A 22,048-nucleotide genomic window follows, 5' to 3' on the forward strand; every position below is an offset into this window, starting at 1 on the left:
CACCTAGTCAACATACAGCACTGTGCGAAAGAGAATATATGAGATATATATGACGCGTTTCTAATGAACTGTCAATCTCTTTCGGCAGCTTAGTGGATGAAGTCCCAGGTGTTTTTTAAGGTGAAGCTTCTCATGGTTGAGGGCAATACCTGATTTCTCCAGCGTACCCAGTCGTGTCTCATTTATAATACAATAATAGATGACACTGTCTCTAAGAGAGGCATGCAAACTGCTGTTGGGCCCCACCGCGGTGGTCCAGTGGCTAAGGAACTCGGTTGCTAACCCGCAGGTCGCGGAATCTAATCCCGGATGTGGTGCTCGATATGCTCTAGTCCCGCGTGCTGAGATTCGCGAGCACGTTAACAACACCAGGTGGTCAAAAAATTGCCGCAGCCCTCAAGTACGGCGTCCCTCATAATCATATGATGGTTTTAGGACATTAAACTTCCCATATCAATCCTCAAAGTTTAGATGAGTAACTGTATACTAAATGGCACTGTACGCATTTTGTGTCTTTCTCGCCTTTTTTCGACTAGTTTTTTATATGGGGCTCTCCCATAGAAATATTCGCAATATGCCGGTTGGTTGAATGGACAATACATGGCGTTGGAAGTGCCACTGCTCTTCGTTTGGTAGCGGCGCAGGCCTGCGTCAGCTGCACGTTATCTCTCATTCTCCTGAATTATGGCCATCCTTGCGGATTCCGCTTGGTGGACCATGGATAACGAGCAGCGCCGGGTGCACAAGGCCGCTGTGGCCCCTGGCTTTTTGGCATGATGTCATGGTGTGAGCGTGGCAACGGGCGGCTGCCGAGAGAGTACGCGCCAAGACGACCGCTGCAAAACGTACGCAACGAGAAGATGATTCCAAAACCATGCGCGCCCAGGAAGCCGCTGCGAGACTGTTCGTACGAGCCCAAGAAGTGCACCAAACAGGCAGAATGCACCAGCGGTAGGGTGGCCGTTTACGTTAAGCAACAAATCCGCGCTCGCGACCTTCAAGTGCCGATCACCAGCTAGAGCCACTACGGCGAGTATAGTCGGTCGAACTCGACGACTCGAGTATTGTCGTCTGGTCTTGTACCTAGCACCCGACCTCTCCAGTGGGAACGTAACTTTCTTCGTGCACTCCACCTGCAAATTCAGAAACCAAGTGCACAAACAGATCGTTCATCTTTGTGGTCGACTTTGACCTGCACATATTCGACCCCTTCGACCAATAGATCATTCAGCACATGGCGCTCAGGTACTCGCTCAGGGGCGTCTCTCTAGACCATCTAGCATTCACGACCGTGCGGGAATCGTGCAGAGAGTTTATCCTTGCAAACGTTCCCCTAAGAGCGGTACTATTACAGCTATTAGTCAACTTGTCAGACCACGAGATGGTAATATGCAAGGGAATAAAAAAACAATAACAATAAAATTTTATTCTGCCCAAACTAGTTTTCCTTGATGATTTGTTGTGGGAGATTTCCAGAGCATTTACGGTATCACCGAAAACCCTCTGCAGGTTCACCCACCTCACCATCATCAACTCCGTGGAGTTGGAGTCCAAGGAGTGAGTGCTTAGACTCCAGGTGAAAGAAATTTTTTTTAATGTTCTTCGGTTTTTTGTTTGGCAGCGTTAATTTTACGTAACATCCGGGACTAAAGTAAGTCATCAAAATTTTGGTGGATCCCAGCATCAAACACTCTCGTGTTGAAAAGACAATGCACTTTTTCAATTCTACAGGAAAAGAGCCTACATTCTTGATTAAAAAATATGTAAGTGAGCAAGCAGGCACATAGATAGCTAAAGGCGCCGAAAATCTGAACAGCAGTTGTTCTCAGCCATAAATGTTTTGGAACCCCTTTCGCTACTAGAAATATTGAAGAGTTCTTCGCACTAAAAAGAAATTGGGCAGGACGTAGGGGGCAGTGGCGAGGCATATAAAACACAACATTCCGGGTGAAATAGATGCCTTTTTTCCTCTGACAAGGAATGGTCCTGATAGTGTGCTATGCCACAATATTTACTACAGCTTGTCAATCAGTTGAGCGGCCTGCAACTTTCATTAATCGTTAATGTGACTTCAAAAAAGTGTTTGTTTTTTGTTTTTCGAGGATAGGATTCGAAGGCCCACGAAAATGGCATCGCAGAACCCCTTGCGCCTGCACACACTCGTACCAGGACCGATAATTTAACGAGTTCTCCAACAGGCCTCCGCATTATCTGGCCTCCGCATGGTACGGAGGACCGCGCCATTTACGAAACACCATGCTTATTGTTTTATGGCGCACTACAATCGTGCATGTTCATGGTGAGTGTTTTTGTGGGTGTGTGGGACTCCAAGGGTGTCACATATGCTAACAGATTTATTACAGAGCGTCTTGTTGGACGAGTTGGTTCATTCCTAACATAGCTTTTTGCACGAAATAAGCACGAGAGACGGACAAACTTGTGTCCGTCTCTCCTGTTTATTTCGCACCAAAAGCTATGTAAACATAGTTACCACGTTTTGAATTGCTTGGTACAGTGAAAGGTAATCATTGCCTCTCAAGTATTTCCCAGATTAACGTGGCCCTGCACTAGCCACGTTCTTGCTATATCTGCCAAGCAATTATTCTAATTTGCCAACCTCACTGTCTTCCTCCGATTCCCGCACCTTCCTCACCTTCTAGTCCAGACCGTTGCTTCTAATGGCCAGCGGCCATCTCGCCGTCTTGCTGCACGCCCCGTTTAGGTCAAAATGGTCTCCATGATTTTGACTTTACCATAGGATGCATTCTTTTTTCTGACTCGCATCACTGTCTTCTCGCTCTCTATTTTCTATCAATTCATTCTGTCCCTCTTGCTTGAACTATTCAATACACATGCAAAAAGATGCACATGTACCACTACAGACAAACTGTATACAATATAGGCTCATAACTAAAGTGACACACGTAAGCACACGGGGTGGAGCGAACTACCAACAGCTTTCATGAGTATTGTGAGATTCGGATGGAATTTCGCTTGTTTTTAAACTCTGAAGGCACAAATAAAAAGAAACACTTGTCTAAGGAAGACATTTCTACTGAATTTCACAAAGTGCAAATAACTTTGCAATGTAGAAGAAAACTCTAAACTATAATTTATAGCGCTTCCTTTTAAATACCTCCAGCAAGTATCATGCTCATGAAATTATTAGCAGAAAATAAATTTACATATACAAAGAAACAGAATACTACTTTGCGAAAAAGTGGAAAATCCACAAAGCAGTGACTGATGTCTGCCGAAAGAACCTTCCGGTTTAACGGAGAAAGGCTGCAGGCCATATGGTCGTACAGATACACTGACGAAAAAGGAGAAATTTAAGCCGCAAACTCAAGTATCTGCGGCTTAACAATAGATGTGAAGGCGATTTCTTCACATGGGGCGATCGCGTTTATCAATACGCAAAATGGGGAAGCTTAGGTCAAGTGCTGCGAGGTCTGAAAAATCAGAGATGTGTCCATCTTTGCTGGCTCTTGCGTCTATGCAATAGATCTATTGTATACGGGTACTTTGTCGTTCGCATAGACCTTCCATTGCAGCATCGCTTCGGGGTCTTGTCGCTGTCCCCGTAGCCTTTTACGTGCTCCAGCATTATCTGGTTTAGCGTACCGCTGGAGCACTCTGTTCAGGTGCCTCATCGACGCTATAAACTAAAGCAGAAACCTCTTTACTAGCCACAACTATGGGTATTACCAAACTTCACAAACAAAAAGACTTTTTGTGTGAGACTGCCCAATTACTTAAAAATTACATTGCACGTGATTGTACACAGTTGCTTTCCGCGTAAAAATATCATGACGAGAACCACCAATTCGTCGGCCACGGGGCCACTTTTCTAGGTTTCGCCGTGACCGAAGTTGAAGTTCCTCACGTTGTAAGTGAGTTCGACGAGGCTTGTGCATCCCGGGCATGCCCGTAGGAGATGCGCCAGTTGGACTTTCTGAACGGGCGCATGACGGGACAGGCGGACCGAAGCGGTGTCGATGTGCCCGCGTCGCAAGAATCGATGGTATGGAATCTGTACTTGCTCAACCCTCGACTAAGCAGGCAGGCCGCTCAGTATGGCGCAAGTGCATGGCGATTAGGGAGGTCACATAGTATACTGTGCACGTTTTCTGGCACAGTGAGAGATCAACCCCATCCTCGATGACTGAGCAATCGAAGCGCCTACTGAAATTTATAGGCATCATCACTTCTATCAGTGCCTTTTATTGTCATCATATTCATCACGCTAAGAAATGTTCTTGCCAAATAAAAATGCGTGTTTTTCTTGAAACACCGATTGCGGATGCCTTTTGAGTAGCGTCATATGATATCACTTCTCTTTCCTCCATTTAGTTTTTTATTTGTGTCAACTTTATTTGAGAAACAATCCTCAATTATATTTCTTGAGAAGTCAAAGATATGCTGTGACGCAGAATTTTTACGCAGATATGCTGTGACGCAGCAGAAAACATATTACAGTATATCTGCGAAGATACACTGTAAAAACATTGACCCTTATGGCCGTTTACATCAAGCAAAACATACTTTCCCGTAACCTACATTTGCAAAATATGGATGTAAGGGCGTTTTCCCTTCACAAACAGCCTGTAACAAGGTTGTTTTTGCTAGAACCCTCTAATGAGTAACGGCTTTTTGTAGCTATGAAAACACCCGAGGTCTATATAGCAGTGAGCGCAATGATAAATGGGACTCAACGTTGAAAATTGTTTGAATGCTGGAAGAGCTTACAATAAAAGATGCTTTCTTTTCCGGTCTTTCTACAACTATAGTACGAATTTCTACATATTCTCCTAAAGTATAGTGCTCATTTGTATGCAACAAAAGTACTGCCACTAGTACTGAACAGCGGCTAAGGATACTGGGCTATATTAAACCAGATTAACACTTCAAAGCTACGTAGCGCGAGTGCTTCGTTCATGTGGTATTTTATGACATGCGTGGTTGCGTGTACGGTCTGAGGTATGCGTGTATATTCTATGCTGGTGTCATATGCAAAGCATGGCCCCAGATAAATAGATTTTGTTTTTCACGCCTTTTCTATAATATTGTCGTTAAGACAACTGTAAACACCTAATTTTATAAAAGTTTAATAGGTGATAACAACCTTTCTTAGGGTTTAGGAGTGTTAAATAAACAGATGGTAAACCTCCTTTGGAGTGTGAACTATTTACTGTGTGCCCGTCTATTTACTGGTCCTTTAACGCAGGAATCAATATGGGACATCCAAGTGAAGTTGCACGAGGTAGCAAAGACAAGAAAATCAGCAGGGCATTAAAAACCGTAACTACTCTGTAGCTACGGTTTCTGACGATGATAGTTTTCTCGGACGCCATAACTTCGGTCTGTCTGTCTGTCGTCTTGGCTGTTTGTTTACAAAAAAATATTTCATTATGAGACGCTAGAAGCTCATAGAACCACTGACATTGGAACAAGTAAAATAACCAACAAATGACAAAGTACAACATCCCGTTGTCAAATAGGAAAAAATGCAGTGCCGAAGGCGCTTTGTCTCAGAGTCACACATACCTTATTAACCCATCATCGCCCATGCGACTATCCCGGCATGTCTTCCCCCCCCCCCCAGAGGGTCGTGTGAGGGGGAAGTTTTTGTTTCGGGCCGAAGGTGATACCCTGGCAAGGGGGTCGCCGCTCCGCGCCAGGCGCCAAACAGACGTGGCCTGCCTGCTAGCGTACAAGCCCGGGAGACCCAACATAGGAGCTACCCTTCGGTGCAGTAATTCAATCACAACATACAAAGCGGACATTCTACGCCACTGCCCAGCATACTAGTCAGAACTACGTATTATGGAAGCCAAGATATGTCAGCTGGATGCACGGCCGCTTACAGAAAAGAAGATCCTGGGACCTTGGACGACAGTTTTGCATGCGCGCAAAGCCACGAAAGCCCTCTTGTACTTCGTGAGGATCACCAGACTTCACGAGCGCTTGTGGAAGAACAGTGTGGGATTGGGCTGTGTAGTCTCCAGCTGACTATTCATTCTTCTCTTTCTTACTCCTCTTCTTTTCTATTTCTTTCCTTTGTATTGTTCCCCCCTTTCCCCCACTTGAAGTGTAGGGTAGCCGACCGAGCAAAGCTTGGTTAACCTCCCTGCCTTTTCTCTCTATTATTTGTCTCTTTCTCTTTTCTTATTTTCTTTGTTTTTTCCTCCTTAGCGCAAGCGCGGGATCTCACGCGTAAGATAAGGAACAAACGAACGAGTACAGATGCGGATAGTTGAAGTTGATCTGTGACTGCTATGACTGTGAATGCTACAAAATGATTAGAAGCCGCAAAAAACAAAAGTTTTACATTAACTTACAAACTAGATATACTACACGTGTTAAGTTTGCAAATGACTTACACAGCATCGAAAACATCGCAGTGGCAATGATGCACCATATTTGACTATCCAGAAGATACCCGAATTAAACGGGATGATTTGGATGCCGTTATAAAGACGCACGTGCTAGGCATACGACTTACCGACTGACAGAACACTGACAGTATCTAGGAGGGTTCTTGGTGAACAAAGGTCACGCACCCTTGTATGACGGCCTAAAATGCAACAGCTCCTTATGCACCCAAATGCCAATCTCTGCAGTGCAGCACAATGCTGGCAAACACGAGGCATTAGTGTCCTAATGGCAAGACTTACACGACCCGCGAGTGAGGCCACACCAGTGAAAGCTGGCGCCTGTATCTTCAGAGAACGAGGCTTGGCAAGTGCTACTCAGTTGTAGTCGAAGTGTAAGTGATGAATGCATTTTCTCATCCATGTTTAGCGTGAACGGCTCAGTGGACGCAAAAGCCTCACAAGTTAGGGCTCTGATTCTTTCTGCGCGTGTCAGTCTGATCTAACAAACCATGATCATTCAGCGTTCTTTGAGCTAATACAGATCAAGAACTTATGCCTATAATCATTGAGCCTTGTGTATATCAAACCCTCTGTGGCAACGTAAGTAGTTGGGAGAGTGCAGTCGTACTTGTGCCTATATTTATTAGGCCTTAATTATATGAAAATGTCTGTGACAGCGTTAGTTCAGAGGGCATATGCCGTGTGCGAGCTTTTTTCCATGTCATGAAAGACAGAAGTCATTCACCAGATTGTATTTAGTCGTCGCTTTGCTTGAAACAGCAGAAGCAAAATTTAGCAACAGCTACTACGCCCACTGCAGGCTTTCGCATTGCACTGGGCGTAATCAGGCTGATGATGATGATGATGACGACGACGACGACGATGATGATGATGTTGATAATAATAATAATAATAATAATAATAATAATAATAATAATCATGACGGTGAGCATTTCTGATAATATCGACCATCTTACAAGCGCTGCGTTGAGTGACAACTTGCGCCTTCTGTCAAGGTGTGGTTAGCTAAGTTGTGTCTTTTGCATGTTTCTCTGCAAAGCTATAGGAACGAGAACGTGCAAAGCCGCACAAAAAGGTACGAATTCTCAAATATTTCAATTTATTGCAAGCTGTAATATGTGTGGTAGGAAACAACAGCGGCCTAATATATAAACGCAATTAACTAGACGATCGAATTTCTACAACTTTTTGCAAGAATATTGTTTAGACAAATTAAATGTTGACTGGGTCGACAACATTTCAAGAGCATTCTATGTGTATGTACGCAGAAACATTCGATGAGGGGGTGGCAAGATAATCTTTTCTTTTCTTCAATGACTGAAGTGAATTGGCAGTAAAGACAGAGTAGTATTTTTATGATGATCTACCACGGTGTTTGAAACCGTTTGCCATTTTACTGCGTCTATACAGTGATGCTGCAGCCTTTTTTTTAATTTGCTGTCTCGCCTAAATAGCGCGCCTGACATTTCTGACAGGGAATCAGGTAGAAGATGCCAGGGTATCTTTACTTTTCAAAGCAGTCTTTGACCCAGACAAGTTTTTATTTCAACTTGCACGAATTGATATGGCAGAACTCACACTTCGTAGTCATAATCGTGCGTAGGGTAGTGAGGCCCGCTTCTAAGTTGACATCGCCCTGGCAGAGGAGTCACCTGTATGTCTTTCTGCAGCTTTCATAGATTGCCTGGGGTAGCCATTGCTTATCATATATTGTGGCGCTCTCTTCCACTCAGCTTTGTGTACGTTGGAAGTAGAACTTTTTTCGTATGTGTGGTTAATGAGTGTTGATGCCACAGAACGTTTTGACAAATGAGATGGGTAAATTCAATGAGAGTGTAGCCTTGTATGCTTAGGGCTTTGGTAAACTCTTGTTCATATGTCAGATGCATACTTATGACTTCAACGTCCAGGAAAGTCAAGCGACCATTGATTTTATCGTCCATGGTGAAATCAACTATGCTCTAGAACGAGTACAGGCGCTCCAGAAAAGGGATAGCATCTTCAAGACAAAAAACACTTAAAGAGTTATCTACGTACTTCAGTAATAATTTCAGTGCACGCTAAAAAGCAACGCAGGATTTGATCTGCAATGGCTACCCCAGCCAACCTATTAAAACAGAAGAAAGGCGTGCAGCTGACTTTCCTGACTATGCAATGATAACAAACAAGAGGGCTTCTCTCGCCTAATCACGATTGTGACTACGAGTTGCGTGTCTGTCAGTTCCCTTCAAGCTAGCTGAAACAAAAACTTGTCTGAGTCAAAGACTGCTTTGAATTGGGAGGGTATTCTAAGGTTTTCTACAAAATTCTGTATCAGCACTGCCGCGTATGCTATCTATGTGTGACTGCAAACTTTAAAAGCAGGCTACAGCATCATGGCATAGACGTAGCCAGAGGACACATGGTTTCGAGCACCCTGGAAGAGAATCATGGATAGACAGGACCGTGCCTTGAAAGGCAATTGGCTTCAGTCATTGAAGAAGAGGGAATATTATCCTGCCAGCCACTCATCAAATTTTTCTGCATACAAACTACAAATGACACAATAAATGAAACACGCGGCTTACTCGCTGAGGTATGCCCACGTACGTCGCATATTTCCACACACACACAATTAAAACACACCATGACTTTTATCATTGTCCACAAGACACCCGTATTGAGCGCCAAAACATCTGTTCTCTTGTTTTGTATTCTTTAGCTGGCTAGTGTACACTTTGTTTAACCAAATAACAAAGAAAGAAAGAATTTTGGGGTCACAGCCTCGGGCAGGAACGGTTCTACCAGAGTACTTCAACGAACATTCAAAAAAACAAAAGTGAACCCTCGAGCCGGGACCGCATAGCAACGTATCGCCAGAGAGAGGAGAACGAGCCGAGGTTCGAGCCGGGACCACAGAGCAACGCATCGCAGAGCGAGCCGAGACGCGAGTGGCGTCGGACGTAGCCGATCGAGCTCCTCCGCCGAGTCCAGTTTCCTTATACATGTAACCACTGCCGATTCACCTGTAACTTAGCACAATACAATTTTTCTTAAAATTTGAACCTTGCCTTGACCTTGACTACCTTCATTCGGACATCGCTGACATGGTCATGAAACTCCACAATATATTTATAGGAGAGTTTTGTGCGCTTCAAGGAGGCGTGGGGTGCGGCTGCGTCTTCACCGGGAATATCAGGCAGGCAGCGGCGGCATATTGTCGCATAAGTTGTTTTTCATAGTGGGGCGTGTTATGCCTCCTTATTGCAAAGGATGCTGCCTGAATGCTGCGTTTCTGGGTTTTGATCAGGTTACAAGAGAAAAAATGACACAAAAGTGTCTATGTACTGGCTGCCTAGCTAGCGAACAGCGAGAGAAGTGTACCGCGCATTACCGCGGCAAGAAAGTGGGAAGGCCACACACCTAAACATGTTTACAAGCATACAAAGCAATGCAGAAGTGATTTTATCGGGTGTTCGGTCACTTCGGGTAAAGCAACATGAAATAAAATCCCCCGTAAAATATTTTAAAGGGGAAGCTCCTTAGGGGCTAGCATTGTCCGCCAGTGTACCTACGTCCAAACATAGTTCACAATACCTATGACACAGCTCTGAAAATACCACAGGTGCCGTCCATGTCACTCCGTCCGTACTTAGGATCGTCCTTGCTTCCGTCTATCCCTCTGGCCATCCGTCCGTCCGTACTTTATATTGGCCGCTGACTGCAACGTAGACATCATGGACCGAAGGAACAAGATTCGACCTCTCTTCGTCATTCACTTCGTGGAGTTGCACGTATCTCTTTACGTTACTCAAGCCCAAAACATATCACCGGGTACCATGTTTGGAGTGTAACATTGCGACAGCGTAGGAATAGTAAATCCATGATGGGCTAGAGATATCCTATTCCATTACGTCACATTTGAAATGGTACACAAAGGTATCCGCTATGGGCCTATTAGATCGCATATTACACAGAAGCTCAGAAGCTGTCCGTATGCGTAGAAATTTGTGATTGATGACGGGATCACTTCATGAAGTTGTATTCCAAGAATGGCTTAGGTTTTTAATGTATAAACGTTTTTCTATATCGAATAAAATTTGTTCGTATGAATGGTTCTCGACAGGGGTACGTGATGGAGAGACGCTCTAGACTATTACTACAAAAAAAAAAACGTTTAACTTTATTCCCTGTAGTGAGAATAAGGGGAATAGGCGTCCAATTTATGCTGGAGACATTAGGGTTAAGCTTTTTCTAACTAGCCTAAAGCAAAGAGAAAATATTTATATGGCCACATGAAGCAAAAACCTGCAAGCGGGCAGGTTTTCGATGTGTGTCTAAATTAAGCAGAATTATCGCACCCACTGCGATGATCAGTCACTTCACAATTTTCAGGCGCGAAACTTTAGGCGTTAGAGACTTCACTAACGCCGAGGACATGCGTGTCTCGCCCAACGTATCAGTGTGACGGTTCATTGTCCTCTATTTTATTATGTCGCTTTTCAATTTGAGTGCACAGGCTGCACAGAGCATGCATCGCCGAATGAGGCCCAGTTTTAGGCTGACAGCTGGATGAGCGAACACGTCCTTGTCTTAAACGTCCTTATTGAGTATATGTTTTTTGTTCGCTTACTTGAACAGCTTTGTTTTTTACCTATACAAACTTCGAGTTTCAAAATAGACAAAACATCACATTTCAGCTAGTGGCCCGAATGGCGTACAGGCACGGTTTGTCCGGGAAGCAATCGAAGAGAGGCAGTAGGGCTGCGAGCTTTCCTGACACGGCAAGTTGGGATGGCAGCAGTGTCACGTTCACACTTGACCGACGACTACGTGTTCTTCGGACTACACAATGAAAATTCAGAAGCCTGTGTTTTCGAATGATGCTTCTTTTTTTCTTTTTTCACAGCGCGCTGGTTCTGTTAATTCTGTCGCACACGCCTTCGCTTGAATTTGGTTTGGCAGAGGAAGTGTGATATGCAAACGTTAGTTTTAGCGTGAATACAAGGAACGTTAGAAAGTTGAGAAAAGCCGAATTGGTACGGCACTATAAGCTTCTTAAAAGACCGCAAGAACCTAGCGGTTAAAGCGCCATGACAGAGAGTAAATGCGAGCGTGTTCGTGTTAAGCAGAACCCACTCACACTTAAGCACTAAAAAATATATACTGCTTGCTGTTCGTAATTTGTCATATACCTCTTGGAAAAGACTCATATGCTAAGGAAAAGAGAGCAAGAACACTGGTGAGAATTTTCTTAATGCTAATAGCAATGTGCATAAATATATGCTGCTTCTGTGCACTCTTTTTTTCGGTAAGCTGCGAAAATAAGTGAGGGTCAAGTCACTGTGCTGCTTAGCTCGAGATTACTCTAGCAACAGCTGCGCCATACTTGGGCGTAGATTAGGAAAATTTTAGAATCAGGAACTGTGGGGATTATTTCGGAGTGGCCGGACGCAGTGTGATTCACGAGAAGTTCATGTTAAGGGTAGGTATAATTAGAAAAAATTCGTGCATTATCCTGCTGACAAACCGGCAATAATGAGAAACCAGCAATAAATTATTGAGAAACTGGCAACAGCATTACGTACTAATTATTATAAACATGAAATGTAAATGCTAATTATTCAAGAATGGAAGGCTTCAAACACGTCTTGGTTTCCCTGTCCTTTTTTTTATCTTTTAAGCAGTGCGCGATAACGTAACAAGTTATTTCTTTCACTCACAAGCTTGTGAGATGAGATCACTTGGTGTGCCATGTGGTTGCAATCTCTCCAAAGGTTTACTATGAAGGGATACATCACTCGTGCGCCTTAATACACATAATGAACATGTGCCATTATACCTGGAAATGTTTTCCACACACCATTAAAGGCTATAAAGAGAGTAAACACAGGAAAGTGTGAAGAGTTTGGTGTGTAATGGTAATATACAAGGGTAACGAGGCTCCTGGGATATAAATTATTAAAGTGGTAATGCTGCTCTATTACGAGATACAGACAAGAAGGTAACTATAATGGATGGGTAAAAGTAAGCCGTAAATGCAAGCTTTTAATATACTAGTGTTCAACGACGTTTCTGAAGCCCATATTCTGCTAATATGCCATCTATACTCAATAAATATTGTCACGTAAGAGTGAGGGAAGCCCGAAGACAGGAGACCGGGAGGCTCGTAGAAATAGATTGCTTGATATTGTCACGAACAAAACAAGACCTGCAGCCAGGAGTTCACTTGAACCAGAGCAACGGTGATGTTCTCTTCTTCTTCGTCCCCAAAAACGCGTATGAGCCGCAGTGGCTCGTTCATCAATGGTGGCATTACCCCCTCTCCCAAGAAGCATCGTCTCGATGCTGTACATGAAGGCAAAAAAAGAAAGGACGTTTATCCTCTACCCCGGATAGATGACTCGTTGGACCGTATACGCAACGCTAAATATTTTTCCTCCATGGATTTGCGTAGCGGCTACTGGCAAATCGCAGTGGACGAGTGCGACCGCGAAAAGACGGCGTTTATTACTCCCGACGGTCTGTACGAGTTTAAAGTGTTGCCTTTCGGTCTATGCTCAGCGCCAGCTACTTTTCAAAGAATGATGGATACGGTTCTCACGGGGCTCAAATGGCAATCATGTCTTGTTTACCTTGATGACGTCGTGGTCTTTGCAGACACGTTTTAACAACACGTCCAACGCCTTCGTGCAGTTCTTCAGGCAATTCGAACAGCGGGGTTGTCTCTCAAACCCGACAAATGTCATTTTGGATATGAAGAACTGAAGTTCCTTGGTCACGTTGTGAGCCATGCTGGCATCCGCCCAGATCCCGAGAAAACCCGCGCCGTTGCCACCTTTCCCGTACCCACAAATAAGCGCGACCTACGCCGATTTCTGGGGCTGTGTGCGTATTACAGGCGCTTTGTCAAAAACTTCTCGAAGATTGCTGAACCCCTCAACAAGCTTACAAAAGACGGTGTCTCGTTTGTTTGGGGTCCCGATCAGTGCCATGCGTTCGACACCCTCCGAAACCTCCTCCAGGCTCCGCCTGTACTTGGTCATTTTGACGAAAGCGCTGACACGGAATTACACACTGACGCCAGCAACGTTGGACTAGGAGCGGTATTAGTTCAGTGGCAAAATGGCGTCGAGCGCGTGATCGCTTATGCGAGCAGAACGTTATCCCCAGCGGAGAAAAACTATTCTGCAACCGAAAAGGAATGCCTCGCTGTTGTCTGGGCCATAACGAAGTTCCGCCCATACTTGTATGGCCGCCCATTCAGGGTAATTAGCGACCACCATTCCCTTTGTTGGCTCGCGAATCTCAAAGATCCCTCAGGTCGTCTAGCACGATGGAGCCTTCGGCTACAAGATTTCGATGTCACCATCGTCCACAAATCTGGGCGGAAACACACCGACGCCGACTGTCTCTCACGTGCACCGGTCGAAAATGCCAACACTGACCTTGAAGACGACGACATTTTTCTTTCTGCCGTATCAGCGACCAGCTTAGCTGAGCAACAGCGTCACGACTCGGAGCTCATCCCGCTCATTGACTACCTGGAAGGACGCAATTCTCACCTTCCTCGAAGCTTTGCGCGCTCACTATCTTCCTTTTGTTTCCGTGATAGAGTGCTTTATAAAAAGAACTTTCATTCTACACAAGCTATGTATCTGCTAGTTGTGCCAACTACGCTTCGTGGTGACATTTTACGTGCATGTCACGATGAGCCATCATCCGGACACCTCGGCTATACGCGCACGCTGCAACGGATTCAACGCTCCTACTACTGGCCACGTCTCGCGAAGACTGTGAAGCACTACGTTCGCACATGTCGCGACTGTCAGCAACGTAAGATTCCACCTTTACGACCAGCGGGACTACTGCACCCAATTGGCCCACCAAAGGCGCCCTTTCATCAGATTGGCATGGACTTGCTGGGGTCATTCCCCACGTCTTCGTCTGGAAACCGGTGGATTGTCGTCGCTACAGACTACTTAACACGCTACTGTGAAACCAAGGCACTTCGAAAAGCCACCGCAGCAGATGTCGCCCAATTTTTTGTTAACAGCATCGTCTTACGTCACGGTGCTCCAGCTGTCGTCATAACTAATCGTGGGACAGCTTTCACCGCAGAGATGCTGCAGGAAGTCTTGCGATTAAGTGGCACGGAACATCGTAAAACAACGGCTTACCACCCGCAAACAAATGGGCTGAGTGAACGACTCAATAAGACAATTGCAGACATGCTGTCAATGTATGTGGACATCGATCACAAGAACTGGGACACCATACTTCCCTACGTAACTTTTGCTTATAACACTGCTGTTCAAGAAAGTACCGGTTTCACACCTTTTCGCTTAGTCCACGGTCGTGACGTCACGACGATGCTCGACGCCATGCTCCTGCCCGACAACTTAGGAATATACCACACGGATGCCGCCAAATTCGCGCAGTGCGCAGAAGAGGCCCGTCAACTTGCTCGTCACCGTATTCAACGTCACCAAACCGCAGACGCGCGCCGCTACAATCTTCACCACCGTGAAGTTATTTTTAAGCCAGGAGTTCACTTGAACCAGAGCAACGGTGATGTTCTCTTCTTCTTCGTCCCCAAAAACGCGTATGAGCCACAGTGGCTCGTTCATCAAAGGTGGCAATATGATTGATATGTGGGGTTTAACGTCCCAAAACCACCATATGATTATGAGAGACGCCGTAGTGGAGGGCTCCGGAAATTTAGACCACCTGGGGTTCTTTAACGTGCACCCAAATCTGAGCACACGGGCCTACAACATTTCCGCCTCCATCGGAATGCAGCCTCGTAGAAATAGAAGGGAATCCGTTTATTTGGCGGACTGGCGCCCACTAAAGGAAATTATACACACCGGCTTAGCGGGTGGCGGACAGCGTTTTCGACGGCAGTCGGGGAACAGAATGTCCCACCGGATTGCAAGGCGCACTCACCAACCGAGATACTGTCGTCGTAGAATCTGGGGCTATCTCTTAATCAACGAATGGTCGACGTGCGGGCCACGATCTTCGCAGATGAATCACGGTGCATCTTGGACCACGATAAGGCCGCGTGCCGGTGGTATCGGCATGCGTAACACTGTCCGCAATACGCTTCGCGCCAATATTAAGAAAAACAAGAAGACCAATAGCTTGCACCTGTTGTCAAGTCAATCTTTTAGATGCCGTATATTCCTGCCAACATGGTTAAACGTCTTCGCTAGAAATAGGATTTGTTTCCTATAGTGGGAATATGAGATCTTCTGTGACTCTTCTACATGCAAAAAAAAACGCGAATTGGCAGAGTTGGTTGAAGTACGTGCGATTTCTACATTTTGTATCGCGTTTAAAACTAAATTATCACACTCATGTTGAGCTGAAAGTGTTTAGTGGAAATGAACTTATGAACTTCAGGTAGCCGATTGCTGAAAGTAATAAAAGCTCCTAGACAATAAAAATGTTGCAGCACAGCTAGGAAGCAAAAGTATATACATCAGCATTACTTCGGCACATCTGTCATGGAATATTCATCATTGGGGTATGATCTGCAATGAAGCCACTAAGATATCAACATCCATCTCCATTTATTCTCATTCTCCTGAAAAAAAAAATATTTTTGAAACTATTGTACTCTCAACAAGTGTATCTATTTGTTTCAAACAGTGTTTACAAGCATAGTAGGTATTAAATAGGTGTAGACATATACCAGCTATGCTTGTATAGAGGCATATATAGATAAAGGCATTCTGGATTAGGAACACACAAATGTGAGGCCCGTGGGACGGCTTTTTGTTCTCCTGTAGTAGAGTACCAAGCACTCTAAAACGTTAACAACATTTTCCAAGCACACATCTTGACGCCGTCGTAAGGCATTGGTGAAAAAAAAAACTACTGCCGATGCACATGCTAGCTCAAGATGCCGACGCCTGTAAGGAATACTGAAACACCTACAAGAAGGAGGTCTGCATAGAGTTATCCGGAACATAATGACATAAATTTGTGCCTTGTACTTTTCTTTTCTTTATTCAATACTTTTGCACCTTTACACATCCAATCAGGGTCAATCAAGAACAACAAACAAAAATATAAACATTTGTGATGCAGCTTGAAACAACTTCAATGTGACGGAAGGCAAGAAATTCTTCTTTTACTCTATCACAGCGCAAGAGGAAAAAGAAAGCTTGGATGAATCTGTACGTGGTACACATGGTGTAAATGAATTAAGATGGTGGTGGCGAGCATACGTTGAACTTGGAGGAAAGATAAGGTGAAGGGTTTATTTCCCAGTTCCCGATTTTGAAGGTACTCGTCCATGCCTTCCGCAATTAGCTCTTGCGATGTGTCGTTGCTACGTGTCCGTCCTATTTGATTCGCTTCCCATGGAAGTGCTGATTTATCAACGCCTTAACATGAGAGGTGGTGACCTTAGCTAAGCGTGAGCCCCACTAGCAGTATCGATCCATACCGAAAATAGCTCTGCTATATGTGTCAGCCACAGCTATAACACAGAGTTTTATGCGTTCATTTTCCCCTAAAACGTAACCGGATACCCTTCTGCTGCACAGTATCGTGCGTTAATTGTTACATTTAAAAGTATTTCTCTTTATAGGCACAAATATTTTTGCAAATCTAATTAGATAGAGAAATTTTGATACTGAAACGTATTTCTCAAATACCACTGCCACACACCTGTGTCGCGATGGTGCTTAGTCCTGAATATGTCATATAGAAAAGAATACGAACTAAGCCGGTTAAGCTTAACTTAAGACTGTAGTTGCTCAGTAGTGCCGCTTTGTGGGAGAGATCAGAAATGCAATTAAACGTAACTAAGGCTGCACGCATACCAAAGAAGTGGGGAAAAAATTCACCACTTTTCACTGACAACCTAATGGCAAAAAATGTTTGGCGTGTATACTTTGTGATGAAATACACTAATGAAATACACTAACGAGTACACTAACGGTGACATTATTAAGTACTTAAAAACACACAGACTGGTGTTGGAAATTGTCGATTTAAGTGCGTTTTCTGAGCTGAAAACTTGCAACAGCCCCCTTGAATATTCAGCTATAAGGCTGTAAACGTTTTGTAGGTCGCATTGCGGAATGCGCCAGTTTGACTTATAATTCCTACCCAATGTATCTTAACAAGTTGTTGACTATTAAATTAAACTAACTTCGTTTAAATATTTCTAGATACTCAAGCCCTTTCAGCTCTGGAATTTTTATTTTGGTTCGAGCAATTTTTGAATAATTAACGTGCCACCAGTATAGGTTATTAAGACTCAATGATTAAAAAATGATAAAAAATTGCTTATTTATTCCTGCTAATCACTAGTGTACACAAAGTGGGAACCAACGCATTGCTTGTCAGCCTAATACTCATTGAAACGGCGTCAATGCGACGTTCCGAAAAACATGCTTAACCCCCTGAGCTTACGTGCCTTAGTTTCATTGAAGTCTCCACTCGAGCTTCTTCTTTTTTGTGGCTGCTACCTCCGCAACCGTGCCGCAATATTGATATCCGTTGCAACAAGGATCACTGAAAAACTATTGCCCCGAAAATGAGTAGTATTAGTTAGGTTTCCGAGATGCTAGGGGAACTGTTGTGCGGTGGTGTCAATTGACACCGCCAAGGACGAAAGCGCAGGACGACAGCGTGACGCTTTTGCACAACCACGATGCGGTTCAGAGACTCGAAGCCCACGGGTCATTGCCGCTTTGAAAGTAACGCACTTTTCAAATCGTAATAGCTTCGTGTTATATAATAACCACTATTTCAAATAACCCTATCAGTGCTCATCTAGACTCGATCATACAAAGAATATCAGCCCATAATAAACACACTGCCACACTAAAAAGTGTTCATTATTCCTGACTAAAATGAAAAAATGGAAGGATCTGCCACGACTTTGCATGAATGTTGGATCTTTGGAGGCGTTTACCGTTGAAATGGAGCAATCTGTTTCAAATGCGACTCATTTCTTTCAGTACTACAAGCACTTTCATCTATCTATCTATCTATCTATCTATCTATCTATCTATCTATCTATCTATCTATCTATCTATCTATCTATCTATCTATCTATCTATCTATCTATCTATCTATCTATCTATCTGTCTGTCTGTCTGTCTGTCTGTCTGTCTGTCTGTCTGTCTAGCTCCCTACATCTGGATGCTCTCATAAATGGCCCCTTATCCTCGGATGAACCAAAATTAGTATGGGGGAGGAGGTTAGACAGTTTGACAAATACGACTGGCTGGTCACGGTATGGATGATATCACAGTCTAGTCACGTGCATCATCAAACACTTTCCGTCAGACAGTGGCACATACCCTCGGGCGCACATTTTACACTGGTATGCGTGTGTGCGCCACAGGCAATCTGCACTTCATATTTCCCCAGTAACGCCGATAGCACAGATTTTGACGTGTGGGCCTTTAAAAATAGCTCAGATCTGCATCACTGACACGATAGATGGATGGATGAAAGAACTTTATTAAGGTCCAACAGGTCATGATATTGTCCTAGTTCGAAGCGGGATGCTCCCACGTTTTGACCGTAAGAACTAGCGTTTCAGCCGCTTCGCGGTTTTGTTAGACTGCTCATAATTGTCCCTCTAATGCAGTACTGCACGAAGCTGCGTCCTATCGTACTTCCGTATTTTTGTTGTCGCTGCGTAATACAGAGCTACGCCAGAGCATACGAGCAAGATCTATGGTGTCGTAGCATATATCGAATGTTGTAGGAACACATAACAAATCTGCCCTAAAAACCTGCAAGAGGACTTGTCGACCATGCAGCCAAAGGGCAAGAAGATGCTGAGATTCATCATGCAAGGATCACCTCCTTGCGTGCAACGAGCTAACGAAGCATTTCGATCTAGGGCGCAAGGTCTTCCCCCTTCCACGAAGTAAACTTAACAGAGCTCAGGCCATTACACTAAATCGATAACAAAAAATAACCTACCCGAACCTGCTGTTAATTAACAGCATTTATCCGGAGTTGTTTGTTGCAACAACAAGCGTTGACCAGATGATTGCATAGAGTAAATGTAAGGTTGCCAGAACAAATCGAATCCCGCTATTCTGAGTGGCCATCAAGTATTCTACCAAAGAGCCACGCCAGGTCTCGAAACTACTTATTGAATGGTCTCTAATATTTATGAAATGTCGATTCTTCTTATAGTTCATGCTATGATTTTTCATGAACATGTACTTCAACAATGCAGCCATAATGTTAAGTTAACGTCAATTGTAGTGAGGTGCCATCCACTGTAGTTGATTTATGTGGCAGTGTTTCGGGCTACCATCCTCGCAAGCTCCGGCGGTTCATATTAGCTTACCGCTTCTGGTGTTGAAAATGTTCATGTTCATATTGGCCTTGCTACGGAACTCTAAACAACTAGTTATAAAACACACGTGGCTCTTTATTATAAGTATGTGCGTTCACTTGTACATACATTTAGCGCTGTTTTCTTTAAAAATAAATTACAATCGAATCACCTTTCATGAGGACGCTTCACATAAAATAGATTTTCAAAGTACGTGGGATCTATCATTTTTCAACGATTTGAGGGATCACCAACTATACATTCGTTATTTCAATTGGGAAATGTCGGATTAGTTCGTACTAAATCTGAGTTACGTAAAAATGACCCAATTCTCACAATACTTATAGCGCAGACATTACCGACAAATGAATAAACCTACATGCACAATCTTTCCTGCGAAGTAGAAAGCTTTCAACAAATGTATACATACGACAAGCAAAGCATGATACGTCTTGACACTTGATCAAAACTTTGACTCAGGGAAGCTTTCTTACTAAGGGTATTACAACGCGTGGAGACAGTAACTGAGTTACATCGGGCTCATCAACATAGCGTCAGCCACTGGGGGGGGGGGGGGGGACTGCTTTTTAAATGAAAAGAATAGACAAGTAAGCCAAATAACTGTCTCTCAGGAGGGGGGGGGGGGCACCCCAACAGTAGCTCACGACGGGTGAAGGTAAGCAGAGATTGAAAGGATAGGATTAAAACGCATAGACATAGAGAGAGGAAAGAGAGAGCGAGACGCAGGGACAGTGACACATGAAAGTAAGGAAAAGATAGAAAAAATGGACATGGTCGCAGGAGTCCGAGGATGGGGCACCATTGGGTGAGAGCTCTTGTTGGCGTCAGCAGACGGCGTAGGGCGAGCCCAGTCGGCCAGAGCTGCGCTATCGTCGGAGATCGTCGAAGCACAGCCGGTCGGCCCGAAATCCAGAAAGCGAGACGCGTCAGCCACTGCCCAGAGTTCTGTCTAGTACGTCCTGCAATCGTTCTGCACTCCTCCCCTACCGTAGAAACAAATCACCACAACATACAGTGTACAGCCCTGAAAAATAGCATTCCGCTGCTCGGAGTGCACCTCGCTGTTTGTTTCATCATAAACGGCTTCGTATTGGAAAGCAACGCAGACCCATATTTTGGCGTCATTTTTCTCAGAATGAGAGACGCCCTTTCGAACTCTGTCATGCTCTCTGACGTTGAAATGAATGGTTCGATGGTGAAAACAACACTTATAGATCGCATTCCAAGCGGCATTTCAGTCACTTATTGCCCCTGATTGTTCATATTTGTTGTAAGTCGTTTATGCATCCAATAAGCATACTGTCATTTTACATCCAATATTTTGGCTCTCGAACTGTCTCCCAGCGTCGTACCACTCAGTGCTCTTATTTTAGCATGATTCAAACGCTGCCATATTGTTTGCTTTAATGCGACATTTCTGTGCGGCTCTACAAGTCAGGTGTCCTTCCATCGCTCTCATAACAGTTAAATTTCGTGTTTTTCCTCGCTTACGCAGAAAGTTGAGAAGCGAATAGTTCATAACTTCATTTACATGAGTTCTTCACTGCTGCACTCCCCTTGGGAATCCACGTGCGTCATTTGTTGTCTGTGTGCTTGCTTTCTTGGCAAGGCCGGAATATCTTCTACTCGCATCAAGATGACCTCCACAAGCTTTGCTTTGAGCGCAAAAAAAAAAAGAACGCTACTTTGGCAAGCCTCACTGAACTTGGTGTTTCTTCTTCCCTTGTTACACTTATCGCATTGGTTTACGCATGACTGGTGATGCGGCATGTCTTCCTGGCACACCCGACATTTCCCAAAGCTGATCCCGCCTCGTGAGTATGGACGAAGGAGAGTGCTGTCGCTCAGGGTGTAGGCCACCTTTGTAATTTGTTTATGAAAGCTTTGTTTGCTCAGCATAAACACTAAACATGATCTCGTTATGGCGCACAAAAAAAAGAGTAGTGGAGAAGATAGGCCTAAGAAACACGCGGCTAAGCTTAAGTTTGCAATGTTTCGGAGGTAAGTGGGATTAAAATATAAATCACTTGAGCAACCTGGAGAAATTTCAAATAAAAAACACAGAATATTCACGGAGTGAATGATGATGAGTGAAGTGAGGCGTCAATTCGTGCGTCCATCTTTCTGTGCTTCTGTTCATTCTTGCTTCTGTCTGTCCGGCCGGCTGGACAGATGGGCAGAAGCGACAACCAACGGACAGAAGCACGGACGGATGAATGGACTCATGAATTGACAGGCAGAAACACGGATGGACGCATGGACGAACAGAAGCACGGACACCCAAGCATCGGTGGATGGACGGAAGCACGAGCACATTGACGCA

The sequence above is a fragment of the Rhipicephalus microplus genome, chromosome 2 (genome assembly GCF_043290135.1).
Source record: "Rhipicephalus microplus isolate Deutch F79 chromosome 2, USDA_Rmic, whole genome shotgun sequence".
Classification (NCBI taxonomy): domain Eukaryota; kingdom Metazoa; phylum Arthropoda; class Arachnida; order Ixodida; family Ixodidae; genus Rhipicephalus; species Rhipicephalus microplus.